Source organism: Mixophyes fleayi, chromosome 1 (genome assembly GCF_038048845.1).
Source record: "Mixophyes fleayi isolate aMixFle1 chromosome 1, aMixFle1.hap1, whole genome shotgun sequence".
NCBI lineage: Eukaryota > Metazoa > Chordata > Amphibia > Anura > Limnodynastidae > Mixophyes > Mixophyes fleayi.
This window is the reverse complement of record NC_134402.1, coordinates 50,759,294-50,770,869: the sequence shown is the minus strand read 5'-3', so window position 1 is coordinate 50,770,869 and position 11,576 is coordinate 50,759,294. Positions and strand designations below refer to the sequence as shown.

At 37.0% G+C, this 11,576-nt stretch overlaps 1 long non-coding RNA gene across 1 annotated transcript; it reads left to right on the top strand.

Moving 5' to 3' along the window:
• The first annotated feature begins 6,669 nt into the window (after positions 1-6,669).
• On the top strand, positions 6,670-9,236 carry LOC142104405 (uncharacterized). The gene is made up of 2 exons (XR_012679566.1): positions 6,670-8,882; positions 9,044-9,236. It is a non-coding gene; the product is annotated as an uncharacterized LOC142104405 (long non-coding RNA).
• The last annotated feature ends 2,340 nt before the right edge of the window (positions 9,237-11,576 follow it).

The following is an 11,576-nucleotide window of genomic DNA, read 5'->3' as shown; positions in this document are numbered from 1 at the left end:
CCGACTGGAAGCAACTATGATGAATGAAGAAGCCGGCGCGACTTGATGACGTCACTGAGACCCGCAACACTGTTATCAGTGCTGTTAAGGGGATAATGTAAGTATGCGGGTATGGACAATGTACTTTACAAAGCGTTGTACATTGTCCATGCCCGCATACTTACATTACCCCCTTAACAGCACCGATAACAGCGTCACAGATCTCAGTGATGTATGAATGGTCTTATGAGGCTTTACTGCTGGCATGACACAGGACTGATGGTAGCGCTCACTTTTCCTTCTCCGGACAAGCATTTTTCCAGATGCCCCAAACAATCTGAATGACTTTACCCCAGTCCTCAGCAGTCCAATCCCTGTACCTTTTGCAGAATATCAGTCTGTTTTCCTGGAGAGAAGTGGCTTCTTTGCTGGCCTTCTTGACACCAGGCCATCCTCCAAAAGTCTTTGCCTCACTGTGCGTGCAGATGCACTGTTAATTACACAGGTCACCTAGGTCAGTCAGCAAAGCATACTTTAAGAGGTTACATAAAATATACATTGTCATACATGAATTCAACAGAAAATAACAATCAGTCATTAGATATACTACATTTCGTCACACTGAGAAAGCTCTGCACTGGTGGTGCCTCAATGCCTCAACTTTGGGAGACAGTCCTGGCACTTGCTGGACATTCTTGAGCGCCCTAAAGCCTTCTTCATAACTATTGAACCTCTCTCCTTAAAGTTCTTAATGATCCGATAAATGATTGATTTAGGTGTAATCTTACTAGCAGCAATATCCTTGCCTGTAAAGCCCTTTTTGTGCAAACCAATGATGACTGCACGTGTTTCCTTGCAGATAACCATGGTTAACAGAGGAAGAACAATGATTTCAAGCACCACCCTCCTTTTAAAGCTACCAGTCTGTTATTCTAACTCAATCAGCATGACAGAGTGATCTCCAGCCTTGTCCTCGTCAACACTCACCTGTGTTAACGAGAGAGAATTACTGGTCCTTTTGTGGCAGGGCTGAAATGCAGTGGAAATGTTGTTTTTGGGATAAAGTTCTTTTTTCCTGACAAAGAGGGACTTTGAAATTAATTGTAATTCATCTGATCACTCTTCATGACATTCTGGAGTATATGCAAATTGCCATCATAAAAACTGAGGCAGCAGACTTTGTGAAAAATAATATTTGTGTCATTCTCAAAACTTTTGTCCATGACTGTAGTTCTGATCAGTACTATAAAAGAACAATGCTCACAATTTCAGAGAAAGTACAGCACTGGGACCATGACTTCGATCCCGGTACCATGGCTTTATCTGTGTGGAGTTTGTATGTTCTCCCCGTGTTTGCGTGGGTTTACTCTAGGTGATAATTCATAGTGGTACTACATCTCTAGGGCCTTGCAGTGACACTGTTAATTTTAGAAAATAGCGTTTGTTCCACACAGATCCAAAACTACTGTAAGCTACTTGATCATCATTGACGAACATGATACTGGCAACATATGTCTCTATCTGCTTACCTGATAAGAGAATCAATTATTACCATCACTTTTCTAGGTATTTCTGCTACTAGAAGGACGGCTCTTCCATCTGTTGTCCTGTCTAGAACTGTTTTTCGTTAGGTTCTTTCCCACACCCTCCAGCTATCATACCCCAACTCACTACTTGTTCTTCCTGTAACTTTTCATCCGCCATGTTAACCCTACTAACTGCCGACTCAGTGAGCAGGAGGTTTCAGTGTCCCTCAGTGTTGCATTTTGTTCCTCCAAATATCTAGCATGAGCTTCTAGAAGGACAATGTGTCCACAATCTACCACAGAAGCATCCTGGAACTCTTGCTCCAAATGTACATATCATACATTGTGCACTTTTTTTCCCCTTTTTTTTTAAATTAGTTTACGTGCACTACATTTTGACCATTGTGTCCTACTTTTTTGCACCAGCATACAGCAAGGATCATGTGCTACCTCCAAGGTGGCGTAAGTTGTTTGCCATTTTGCTTGGCTTAAAAGCCCTCTGAAAATTAGGAACACATTCTTCACCTCACCAAGTTCATTTATGAATCTTGTCCAGCAAAATATAATTTATGTGGATATTGGACAATGTTCATAACATCTTTTCACCTACCCTGCAGTAGACAAGAATGTATTTATTTGCCTAGATCATCCCATTGTCCTGTGCAAAATGCATTCACAGCATTTTGACACATAAATCCATGTGCACAATCCATAGACATTGTTTCAAAGCAGACTTACCTGACAATATAAGAGAACTTTAAGTTAGCATATTAGAGTTTGGGCCAGTGGTAGGGCTCTAGATATGGAAAATTAGAATATCACGTGACATTTCCTCTTTGTAAAAGTATAAAAGTCACACCATGCTTCTTTCCGGGCACGTGCAATAAAACTGTCATATCTAGATGTCTATCCTAATAACCCTGTTATTTTAGGAAAATCCAGAGACCCTATTTTTTCATGCAGTAAAATCTGAAGGAAACATTAAATCATATAAAATATTAGAAAAGTTATGTGAAATTAAACCCAGTTTAAATATCATAAAAAAAGATAGTACTGCAATGCAAATTGAACTGCATTAGAGTTCCTAATTAGTGCCAGGCCAGGTTTGTCCTGGCACAGACTTCATTGCTGGGCTTCATCACTGAATTTATAATGTAAGCTTTGTTCCTGTTCTTCTGCCCTGCTGCTGGCTTTCCATTTACTTTTATGTCTGAGTTTCTCCAATTTCAAACACTATTATATTGCTCACTGAATAGAATACAGCTTTTGTGAAACATTTCTTTCTAGACCATGGATGTAGACTGCTGTCCCTGAACTGCACATATAACCTAAGTTCCTAAGCTGAGTATCTAAAAATATTTGTCTCAAACAATGTCCTTTTTGAATATTGACCAACTGGACAACTCCATTTCAATTTATGTCCTTATTCTGTAGAGTACAGTATAAGGTGATTATTTTATATATAACAGGTTATTATTATTATTATTATTATTATTATTATTATGTATTTTTGTTAGAATATTAATAATTATTCTTACTAGTATTATGTCTAATGGTAATATTATATTAATTAATAGCTTCCTTATGTGACCTTAAAGTGTGTATTTTACAAGATAAATGCTGAAATGAATGAGCTTTGACAGGAGTGGATAATGAATGAACTTTAGGATGTAAGCTGTAAATGCATTAAAAAGTGGAGATTCCAGAGGCAGAATATGAAGAGTTGTTGTAGGCAAATTTTGCCCATGATAGATGTTCCGCCCAATCATCTCGAAAGTATGAGGTATAGTATCTCAAATACTGCTCCAGAGTCTGATTTACTATATCTGTCTGACCATTAGTTTGTGGGTGGTATGCTGATGAGAAGCTGAGTTTGATGTCAAGTAAATTACAACAGACTCTCCAGAAGCGAGCTGTAAATTGTAGTCATTTAAAAAAATATTTTTAGGAATACCATATGTAACTTTAAAATATGTCGGATGAACAAGGAGGCCAAAATTTTAGTGCTATCAAGTCTACAGAGTGGTATGAAATGAGCCATTTTGCTGAATCTGTCTACCACCATCCAAATAATAGTGAAGCCTTTGGAGACTGGGAATTCCCCAATAAAGTCCATGGATATGTGTGTCCAAGGGCGTTTAGGAACAGTTAATGGATTCAATAAACCATAAGGAATGGCTTGAAGAACTTTATGGTGGAAACAAATTTCGCAGTCCAGTAAATAATCTTGTTTGACCTGGCTCCAAAGTAATCTGGAAAAGTCTTTACTCATCTTTCAAATATCAGGACATGCACCTTCTTACCAATGGCGACCATTCTTCAAGGGCTAATTTTATAGCCAGCAATTCTCTGTTGCCAACATCATAGTTATGTTCAGTAGGAGAAAATGTCTTTAACATGTAAGCACAAGGATGTAGTCCAGATAAGATTTCCTCTGCTGAATCCTCTTTACGTGTTCTGATGCAATCAAATCGCCCTGCTGAGAATTATTGTACGTAATTTTGCAGATGGGCAGCTGAAACGTCCTGGACTTACCTTTCACCATGAAGTCAGTTCCATATAGGGCTGTCAGATGCCTTTAAAGATGCTTATCTGCAGTACACTCCTTCTGGGACCTTAGATGAGTTGAAAATTTGAGAATTAATTTATTAAGATTGACCGGAGATTTAGAGAAAGGTGCCAAGAGAAGAGACAGCAATCTTCTCATACAATTTTTCTCAATTCTTCAGTTCCAGACTTTTGTGAACCCATGCAACTAGGCGTTTCCTGTCTTTCTGGTGAAGAGTCGGTAAAGAACCATGAATTTATGTATTTATTATGCTCTTGGTGGTTGTTATGCCCCATCCTGTCCTGTTAAAAATAAGAATTTGGGAAACTACAGAACCTAGGGAGAAGTTCTCCTAAGACTTCCTGCTCTCTTAATAGTTAAATCAGTGGATCCCAAACATTTTTAGTTCAAGGCACCCTTAGGGTATCCATATTTTTTCAAGGCATCCCTAAGCAAAAATAATTACCAAGTTGTCCCCCACATTGCTTACAAATGGCCCTGGCAGAGGCACCCCTGTGAGATCGCCGAGGCACCCCAGGGAGCCTAGGCACACAGTTTGGGAACCAATGAGTTAAATCTTCTACCAACCTTACATTTGCCTTTATAGGTAGCGGAGCAGCAGGCAATGTTCTGTACCATACTCTTGCCAAGTCTTTGCATATACCGGGCATGATTCATTATTGATCTTATCTGCCGTTTTTTTGCAGATCTTACGAAAATCTTCTCTGTGCATGCGCAGAAAAGGGAGATAAGAAGGAAAATCCATCGCGTAAGTTAAGAATCCTTCTTAACTGAACTTAAGAAGTTCTCCCAAAGGAAGGAAATGGGCGGAGATTGAATGGAGATCGTACTGACATAAGAAGAGTAGGCATTTACCTCCGGATCCATCGGTTAGATAAGAAGAAATGCTCAGAGTTTTTCTTAACTTTTTGCTTAAACTTAAGGAAGCTCTGGGTCATGTTTAATTTCAAAGCAGTTATAGCAGCAGCGCTGAATAACACCACTAAACTGTTAAAAAAAAACAACTAAATATGCACAACATACATCTTAATACACTTCACTCAATTTTATTTATTTATTTTATTTTATTTTAGATTTATTTCAAACATTAAACAATGCTTACTCTTTTTTTAAAAAATAACCATGGTGGATGTACAGCTATAATAATTTGCAATGTAAAGTGGTTGATGTGTCTAATACTTAACCTATACCTTTTTGATATTTGTAAAAAATGGCTAATAATAAATATGAAAACCATAACAGCTTAATTTGCTAGGATAAATTGTGCGAACTTAAACCAAGCGTACTCTAGCATAAGGGACACAGGAAATCCACACAAACATGGGGAGGATATTTAAACTCCACAGAGATAAGGGAGTGAGTGAAATTTCAACTCAGGTTCCTAGTGTTGAAACATGGATTGTCTAACCACTAAACCAACATGCAATTGGAAGCAATATGTGCATGATATAGAGTAGAACGAAAAGCTGAGCATGAAATTTTCTCATAACAAACTTTTTTCTTTTATAATTTTTATTAATGTCAATAATTATACAATGAAATATTATACCCCTAAATCTTTGGTAGATGCACAGTTTAAATAATTTGCTATGGAAATTCATTAATGTATAATATAATAATAATAATAATAATAATAATAATAATAATTGGACTTAAAATTGTTTGGCATTTTTTGCCTTGTTTTTTTTTTTTTGAACTTAGGTTTTTTTTCCTTTTATCTGTGTTTTTTATCTATTTGTTTAGATTCACTTTATTTGAAACAGGTGTTGTTGAACACCACACAAATATCAGCATGCAATATAGGCATATTCCACAAAATGGGTCAGGACTCTAATTTATTACCCCACTTTTGAAAAGTGGATTGTCTAACCACTAAGGCAGGGGTCAGGGAACTTTTTTACCTTTTACCCCAAAATATATTTAGATACGCCAACGTTACCCCCTTGATTTGAAAGGAAGGAAATCATATATTATTAATTATTGGAATTCAAAATTTTATTGAATCTATTCAAAATTTCTTTTAAAGCTTCAACTTCAAAACTTCAGGTTTTGGAGAAATTATGTGGCTTAATTTTTTTCAATATTGGGGCATTTTGATGTCAGAGCAATTTGGATACAGTCTTCAGCGTCCAATCGATTTCTCTGCTTTGTTTTTATGTTCGTTAGAGTGGAAAATCCTTGTTCGCAAAGGTAGGTTGTTGCAAAAGGCAGCAACTTTTTGACTACCGCCTCGTGTGCAATTTTGAATGCCTTTGCAGCTGTTGACATCCAAAAATATGACAGATCTGCTTTGTTTTCAAATGCAATACGTGCTTCATTATTGCATCAAAGCTCAAGAAGTGCCACTGCCAACCCTGGAGGCTCTTCTGGTACAACAGCAATTTCACATATAAAGGGGTCTACAATCCAACTGACAGCATGTGAATGGGCAGCATTACCCCAGGAATTTCATTTTTACCCCATTTGGGGTAATTTACCCTTGTTCCCTGACCACTGCACTAAGGTAACGTGCTGATTGTACATTACATACATTATATAGACTTGAATGTCAAGCACCCTGTTTGAAATTGCTCTTAGGTAAAAATAAACAATCAATTAAGCTTATAGTGCTCCAAAATACATACAACACAACACAGGCACTACTACATACTACATAAAGGTTTAAGGTTAAACAAGAAGAATTACACACACATTCTCTTGTCTGACATGAAAAATGTGTCATGTGTATTTTTGAATTGTAAATAACTGTGGATGCGAATTTAACGCCTATTAATTTGCAAACTTAAATATACATGCAAGATACAATGCTATAGACAGAGCAAACACCAAAACATACACTACCGTACTCTTCTATAAGTGACACATTGGAGTAAACTCACAGAAACATGGTGATATAAAACACAGATCCACACAGATACAAGCATGATTCTGGATTTGAACTCATGACCCTACTGTTGCCAGCTCATTTGTCTAACCAGCAAGGCATACTACAGATTGAAACATACATGTACCACAACACAGGCACTAGTGGCAACCTAAAGTGTTAATGAGCATGATTAAATGAACAATTGCACACACCTTCTTAGTAAACAACATAAAGGATCATGTTTTGTTTAATAACAATTAAAATATGAAAGCCTATGCTTACATATTTTTAGAATAATTTGCAATCAGATGTAAACACAAACATTTTTTAATCAGTATAAAAGTAAACAACAGATTTCCGTAACCAGCGTTGCATAGACCCAGCATCAGATCTCATCCTCTGATATCACACTTGGCCATCATCATCAGCATTTATTTATATAGCGCAACTGATTCCGCAGCGCTGTACATTCACATCAGTACCTGCCCCATATACCTGTGTATACTTGTCTCATTACAATCCACTATAAAAGACTGCTTCATGCAACACTTGAAATTGGTTAGGACTCAATAGTGGAGTCTTCTGGTGTGGCTTTGTATAGTGGTCTTTTATTTTAGAGGTATATTTTAGTTTACTATTTTATAGATACTTTAAATGATTGTAAGATATTTTATGTTCCAAAATAACAGTGCATCTCTATTTTCATATGTAATGTGCATTAGGGCAGTACGGTGGCAAAGTAGTTAGCACTTCTGCCTTACAGCACTGGGGCCATGAGTTCAATCCCTGACCATGGTCTTATCGGTGAGAAGTTTATATGTTCTCACAGTGTTTGCGTGGGTTTCCTCCCACACTTCAAAAACATACTGGTAGGTTAATTGGCTGCTAACAAAATTGACCCTAGTCTGTGTTTGTCAGGTAATTTAGACTATAAGCCAGGACTGATGTGAGTGAGTTCTCTGTACAGCGCTGCGGAATTAGTGGCGCTATATAAATAAATGGTAATAATAATAATTTTAACAGTGCATCTCTATTTTTGTATGTGTTGTTTGTCTTACAAATTTTAACCCATTTTTTTTGTTTTTTTTGCTGGGGGGGCTGGGGGTGTTGTGAAGCTTTTCAATCTAATATCTATTAAGATGATTCTTATGTGTTTTGGCACTTCCCCATGTTGATTGTTTATCTAAAAGATCCTCAGCCCTTCTGAAACTATGGAGGCAGGTCACCTCAGGTTCCAGACTAACTTGCAAGGTAAAATCTTTTTCTAATATGGTTTATATCACACTTTTAAAATTTTCTAACATCCTAAAAATACAATTGTTTGGTGATGAAAGTAAAGGCCTGTTTCATTTTTCAAAACATATACCAATGCATGCACCAGACAGTTTGGACTTTAAAAAATGTTTACCTTTGAAATCTGCAATTTTTAAATCAGGCTGTAAGGGCTGCCTCTGCCCCTGCTGAGATTATCAGATGTGACTTTTATAGCCATAACACTTAGAAAAATAATAATGAAGCTTAATTGCTAGAGTTTAGGTTAAAATAGACCAAACGAAAGGCTTTCATTAATGTACTACCAGGCCTTAGCTGGGACATGTCTGCCTCACCTGAAAAATATTCAGCAATTAAGCATAGTCTGTGATAATCATATATCTGACTGACTGTGAATTTTCTTTTCTGACCAGGAAAAGTACATAAACTAAGTGTTGTTTCTTTATTGATTTTAAGGCACTGATTTGTTAATGTTTTATAATGGAGATACCTTGCATTCTCTTTCATTGTGAGGATAAGTTAGAAACAGACACCATTTTAGTTAATAGCTAAATGTTTTTAATTTATTCCAACAAACCTTATGACCCACCTGTCTGCTGGAGCACAAAGGAGGTGCGGCCAGGATCATTTCATGGAGGAAGATCAACACATGAAGGAGTTGCCTTTTGCAGTATGTATCTATAGTTAACAATGTTAGTCCTTTTAGGTTATTGGGGGACCTGTGTTAGTTAAGGCATCAGAAATTGTAGATTTTACAGCTTGAAAGTATACACAGTCCAGTAACATTTTGTTTCAAAATGGCCTAAGGTTGATCACATTTTTTTCTAATAGATAAAGAAGACAGCCATTATGGGTTCCAGCATGACCTGCCTTGCAACATCTTTAACCAATGGGATAAAACCAACATGCATGTGTTTGTATTTGTAATTATTTTTTTTACAAATGAGTTTGTATTTTCAGTTTGTGCTTCATTTGATTACTGAAATTGTGTTTATAAATAAATATTAATACTTTTTTTTTCCAATTGTCATTCTCCTGTAATTCTCTGCTGCTTTGGACACTTTTGAGCACCTTCTTCTCCTACACATCCTTCACTCCATTGTCCATATAGACACAGTTCTCTCCTGGGTCACTTCCTACCTCTCTAACCGCTCCTGCAGTGTACCCACCTCTGGCACATTCTCCCTTCCACTTTTACTCTCTATTGAGGTTTCACAAGGCTCCTTTTTTTTCTAAATGTTGTGCTTTAATATTTGTACATCTCTTGTGTTGGGGTACTAATTTGGTTATTTGGCCTCCATAGAGGATGCCAAGGACACCCAAATGTACGTTGCTTTCCCTGACCTATTTCTTTCAGCACTACCTGTTTAAAACCACTGTCTTTCTGCATTCGCCCCATGGATGTCACAGCCATAGTAAAGCAAATCATGTTCTATACAGAGCTCATTATTGTCCTTCATGCCAGAGTCAACAACTGGCCTCCAATCTCACTCACTGTCAATAACACCACTCTACCCTCTCTGTTGCCTAAAATTTAAGTTGTCATCAAGTTTGTGAGGATAGGAGGACCAGATTCATGTTGCAAATTATGGCCCAATAAATGTGTTACTTTGAACCTTATCAAAATCATATCACCAAGTTATGTTTTAAATTACAGACACATATTTAAAACCATAAGTAAACTACTGTCTTCTTTTACTGGTAGTTACATTTCAATTTTACACTTTATTTATAGGCTTACATTTACAATGCAGCTATAACAAAAACTATCATACTTAAAAAGCTAGGGCCTGTTATCAGGTGCCTGCAATTACAGGTTCCTGTTCTAAAGTGGCAGTAATTGCAAATAGCGGAGTACATTTCCCATCGATCCGCCCCCTCTTTGCTAGGATACTATGAGTGAATGACAGGCAGACATTTTGCACACACGTGTAGAAAAGATCTGCGACTGACGTGAGCCCGCCCACACGTTATCTGATTACCAATCATAGATCAGATTATTGGAAAATACATCATTTACAAAATGAGAGCCAGTACATTCGCACAAAGAGAGCTGCGGGTGTTGGCCAAGGCAATGGACAGTATGCCCGCAGGGCACTACATCTCAAATGAGATGAAACCGCAGGTCTACCAAATAGTTTGCTGATTTCTGTGGCGCTGATCCGTGGTACAACTCCAGTGGCGCTTGAGGGACCTGTGGTGGCATCAGCCACAATTGTTGGAAGAGCCAAGGCAGGAGATTTTTAGCCGTGAGTTCTCTATTAATCGGATTAAATACTGTCATACAAACACTTGTTTTAATTTTAAAAATACTTTTACCAGGACATGGCCTACCCAAACATATCAATCTGTCCACAGATTATAAAGTAACTGTTTGGGATTCAAACTCATGACCCCAGTGCTGTGAGGTCAAAGTGCTAATGACTAAGGCAACATGCTGATAAAACATTTTCAAACATAAGATAACACTAGGAGGTGGGCAAAGTACAAATTAGTGCCAACCTAATTTTTTCATATTACAAGGCCTTACCCAAATGTCTCCCTAATCTGTCATTAGTTACATTATAAATATTGATCATGAAAAACAAAATATTAATGTAGTACTTATTTTGAAATTAAAAGATTAAAAGATTACAGGATATAAGATTTGTTACAGGCCATCTGAAAGTGGTGCGTGTCTCTAAATAGTCATTTTTTAAATTAAAGACACTTAATTATCTCTGTGGCTAAATGCGTGTTTCTCAATGTCAGCTCACATTATATTGCTATATGTAGGTAACTGTGAAACAGGGAGAACATTTAAAAATAAACTAATGTGTTATACTTATTCCAACTGGCTGTCAGAGCCGTCTCCAACAAGAGACCAGGGAGGAAAAGCAGGAGCCGGCCAGGGTTGAGACGGAGGAGCCAGAGAGAGAGGAGGAGGAGGCCCATGTGGAGGCTTTGGTAGAATGTAAGTTTTTTCACAAACAGATATTTTTGTTGGTAATTATATATATATATATATATATATATATATATATATATATATATATATATATATATAAAATATAATATAAAAGCCTAGTGGCGTGTGTTAGTCTGTGTGTGTGTGTGTGTGTGTGTGTGTGTAAAAAAAAAAAACCAAGAGTTATACACTGACCTACTAAATTCTTAGTGTGTGTGGGTAAAAAAAAACTCAAAAAGGGCTGAAATTTGGTATACTAAGATGTTTTTAATTTGTTAATTTAATTTGTTAATTGTTAAAAGTGTTTATAAAGATTTTTAAAAAATATATATATATTTCTTGATGGAGAAGTGACAGTTGGGAATGGTTGGTGGTTGCCGCGGGTGACAGTTGGGAGTGGTTGGTGGTTGCCGCGGG